Genomic DNA, 4,880 nt, shown 5'->3' with positions numbered 1-4,880 from the left:
ATTGAAGCATTTTTACCTTCATGTGTAGGGATGACACTTGCTCCTCCATTTGATGTTTCTTGATTTTTGGAGGATGCAACATATTCTTCTCCATTTGACCCGGATGTAGAAGCTTCTTCTTCTTCTTGATCCGATGTCAACAAAGGTCTCTCCCCCTCAATCCTAGAGGTGGAGACCTCATCTTCCTCTTCATCCTCTTGTACATGAAACAAGGAATATGCTCCTTGCTCTTTTGGTTGCACTCCTTTGAGGATGAAGCTTCTAGGACTTCTTCTTACGATATTGAGCACCTCTCAACCTCGGAGTCCTCTTCTTCTTCTCTTTGATCCTGATTCAATGAATCACCCTCATTTGATTCCTTTTGGATTGGTATAGTGGAGGGGATCTTATGAATCGTTGCCAATTTGCTCCAAAGCTCCTTGGCATCCTTGAATTCTCCAATTTACTCCAAAATGTGGCTAGGTAATAGATTGACCAAAAGCTTGGTCACTTTATCATTTGTCTCGCTCCTTTGAATTTGTTCTTGGCTCCACTTGCTTCTCTTGAGAACTTCCTTGGAACTTGTTGGAGCTTCGAAGCCTTCCATGAGAGCAAACCATTGCTCTATCTCCACAATCAAGAAATTTTCGATCCTTGATTTCCAAAGATCGAAGCTCATCATTGTGAACGGTGAAGGCACCCTTATATCAAATCCAAGTCCATCTTGGAATTCCATTTGAAGTTGAGCTTCTTGAATGAAGTCTTCGATTTGTAGAATTGCTCCAACTTCTTCACCATCTAGCTTTTTGCCCCTTCTGGCGATAATTCCGGTGAAGAGCAACCTTGCTTTGATACCATTTGTTAGGACCGAAATGTAGCTAGAGGGGGCAGGGGGGTGAATAGCTCTTTGCGATCTTGTGCTCTTTATTGCTTTGTTTCTTCGACGATGTGCAGCGGAAAATACAAGAAACAACAACACAATGCTAACACAAGGGATTTACTTGGTATCCATCTTAAGAAGAGGTGACTAATCCAAGGATCCACACACTCACACACCCTCCACTATGAAATCACTCATTTACGGTAACTACCGAAGGTGGAGAAGCCTTACAACACTCTCAATACAAGAAGAAAGCAAGGGAAGACAAATACAAGAAATATCTTACAAGATATGCAATGAAAACCCTAACCCTAGCTTTCTTTTCTTGTTGTAGATTCGCCTCTTGACTTAGAAATACCTCCAAGAACCTTCAAGATCTGGCGGTGAGAGCTCTGTGGAGAAGCTGTAAAATCGCTTGTGTCGCTCGTGGAGTGGAATCGAAGAAGTGCCGAAGAAACGCTCGCCAACGGCTAATATCTGCGTCAACTGTCGGATCTCAATCGATTGGCTTGCTCTCAATCGATTGGGGAGGCTTTGGATCGATCGGCCAATCGATCCAGAGTGCGTCTATGCTCTCGGGAATTGCTTGGATCGATCGACCGATTGATCCAAGGCTGATCGCGCGAAATCGCAGCTCCCAATCGATCGGGCGATCGATTGGAGGCTCTGAATCGATCCGTCGATCGATCCAAAGCTGTTCTGTGCGATCGCGAGCTTCTCCTAATCGATCCACCGATCGATTGGGAGGAGGCTTGTCGTGGGGACTCACCCAATCGATTAGCCGATCGATTGGGCATGAGTCAATCGATCGACTGATCGATCCAGCTCATGGTTTTTGCCCAAAACCAAGTCCAAAGTCCCCTAAACCAACATCCGGTCAACCATGAGCTGTTCATACATCATGCCTAGCATCCGATCACCCTTGACCTGCTAGGACTCCCTCACTAAGTGTCCGGTCAATTCCTTTGACCCACTTGGACTTTTCTCCTCGTGCCAAGTATCCGGTCAATCCCTTTGACCTACTTGGACTTTCACTAGATGTCTGGTCAACCTTGACCTATCTGGATTTCCTTATGCCTGGCTTCACTCACCGGGACTTTCCCCTGCCTGGCTTCACTCACCAGAACTTTGACTTGCCTAGCTTCACTCACTAGGTCTTTCACCTGACTTCACTCACCAGGATTTTCCATACTGCCTAGCTTCACTCACTAGGTCTTTCACTTGGCTTCACTCACCAGGATTTTCTTCTGTCTAACTTTACTCACTAGGACTTTCCACAACTACCTGACTTCACTCACCAGGACTTTCACCTGGCTTCACTCACCAGGATTCTCCACTTTGCCTAACCACCCAGTTAGGACTTTCACCTGGCTTCACTCACCAAGATTTTACAGTCAAGTATCCAGTCAACCTTGACCTACTTGACTCTCCTTCACAATCTCCCCACATGAACAATTGCACCTGCAATCTCCATGTATTGTCAACATGTATTGTCAAACATCGAAACCTAAACATCAAGACTCGATCTTGAACCAATTCAATCTCAGTCAACCAGGTCAACCTTGACCTAGGGAATATTGCACCAACAATACCTTCATTGGTAAAGTGAAAAATGCTCTTGGATGAGCATTGAGAAGAAGATTACTGTTCAAGGGGGAGCATTGAATACAATGAATGGGGAATTTCATTGGGAAGTTGATGCATGCTCTAGGATAAGCCTTGCGAAGTGAAGTAGAGTTCAAGGGGGAGCTTTGGCGGCAATGAAGACTATGAAATCTTCATTGTGGGGTTGTTAACAACATATGAGGTTGTAAACAACGAAGAGTTTATTTTCTGGTTTTGATGTGTGACAAAGGGAGAGATTTGGAGGTTAAATTAGGCCTTCATCTTAAGAAGGGGGAGTTTGCCCTTTAGGAAAGGGAGATAATGAAGGAAACCTTCATTCATGCTTTATCATGGAGGTAAGGTTATGAGATTTAGCCTTGGAGTAAAGAAGAGGTTAAGGCTATGGGATTTAGCCTTGGTGTAAAGAAGAGGTAAGGCTATGGGATTTAGCCTTGTGATAAAGAAGAGGTTAAAGTTATGAGATTTAACCTTGGTGTAAAGAAGAGATAAGGCTATGGGATTTAGCCTTGCGATAAAGAAGAGGTTAAGGCTATGAGATTTAGCCTTGGTGTAAAGAAGAAGTTAAGGTTATGAGATTTAGCCTTGGTATAAAGTAGAGGTTAAGGCTATGGGATTTAGCCTAACATAGAGTTATTGTCAAACATCAAAAAGGGAAAGATTGTTGGGGAAATTTTCTTTGGTCAAGTTTAATCACTTTGACTAAGCTTGAGTTGGGTCAAGTTTGAGTCGGAATTTGAGTTTTGATGTTTGACAATATAAGGAGATTGATAATATAAGGAGATTGCTGGAGCAATCGTCGGGTTATGGAGATGGTCAAAGGGTTGACCAGGTTGATAAGAAGACAAGTCAAGTAGGTCAGGGATGATAGGAGACTTGACTGGGTAAGTCCTAACTGGAGGTTAGGTGTCTGAAAGTCCTAACTGGAAGTTAGGTAGTGGTAAAGTCCTAGTAAGGAGCTAGGCAGGAGAAAGTCTTGGTGAGGAGCTAGGCAATTGGAAAGTCCAAGTGTGATCTTGGCAAAGGAGAAAGTCCTGGTGAGGAGCCAGAGGGTGTAAGTCCAAGCATATGGTCTTGGCAAGGTAAGTCCTAGTGTGACTTGGCAAGGAGAACTCGACAACTAGGATGAGGTCGAAGGAAGTTCTTGAAGGCAAGGTGTGAAGGACGGGGAGATATCCGAGGGACACAAGGTTGATGGAGGAGGTTAGAAGGCTAGTTCGAGGTTGGTCGGGTGTGGCCAAATGCTAGGCATGGAGACCCAACAGGTCATGGTTGACCAGGAGTTGGGTTGGAGATTTTGGACTTGAGTTTGAGTCAAGTTTAGGCTGGTCAATCGATCGGGCGATCGATTGAACCAGGGTCCAATTGATCAGTGGATCGATTGGAGTGTGTTGCGAAGGAAGGAATAACCCAATCGATTGGTCGATCGATTGAGAGCATAATTCGCGAGCATAGAGGCCTTCCCAATCAATCGGGCAATCGATTGGGAGCTGCCGATCGATCAGCCGATTAATTGGGCAGGGGAGTTCTCGCGTGATCGCGAGAACACAGAAAGCTTCTGAATCGATCCACCGATCAATTCAGATGTTCCCAATCAATCGATCGATCGATTGGGATTCGACCGTTGGGCAGGATGCAGGTGATGGACGGCTGTGATGGAGCGGTGCTAACGTGGCAATCGATTGGGGATGAATTGGATCGATTGGGAGCATTGTTTAAAACCTTGGCGGAGCGTTTTCTCCGTAGTTCTTTGTGATTTCTTCCTACAGTTTTCTGCGATCTTCACCAGCGATTTCCTCCGAGTTTCTTACCAGTTCTTGAGGATTCTTGGAGTGCATCTCCAAGATTCAAGAGGCAACAACAACACACAACAAGTAAACAAGAAGAGTGTGTTTTCATTTGTATTTTTGTATTTCTCTTCTTATGTGAGTTGTATTTGTGTGTTTGGGTTTGTACGAGGCTTCTCCGCCTCCGGCTGTGACCGAGAAGGAGTATTTCATAGTGGAGGAGTGTGTCGGTGTGTGGATTCTTGGATTAGTCACCTCTTCTTGAGGTGGATATCAAGTAAATCCTACTTGTTAGCATTGTATAGTTTGTTTTGAGTTGTATTCCACTGCAAACCATCAAGACGAAGCAAACAACGCAAGCGCGCGATGAACCGCTATTCACCCCCTCCTCTCGCGGGCACAAAGGTCCCAACATGTGGTTGAGTACCTGTAGGTCAAGTTGAAAGGGAGGACCACAACATATATTTGAAAATATAATACATGTGAGCAAACATGGTGTGAAGACAATAAATAGAAGTCTATCGAGGCTTTAGGAGAAGTATCAATCCATGACTGAGTTCTAGTTAGGGGAATAAGTGGCGACTTCAACCCTGATAGAGGAAATGCTCAAT

This window comes from Zingiber officinale, chromosome 4A (genome assembly GCF_018446385.1).
Source record: "Zingiber officinale cultivar Zhangliang chromosome 4A, Zo_v1.1, whole genome shotgun sequence".
Lineage (NCBI taxonomy): Eukaryota > Viridiplantae > Streptophyta > Magnoliopsida > Zingiberales > Zingiberaceae > Zingiber > Zingiber officinale.
This window is presented reverse-complemented; position numbering follows the sequence as displayed.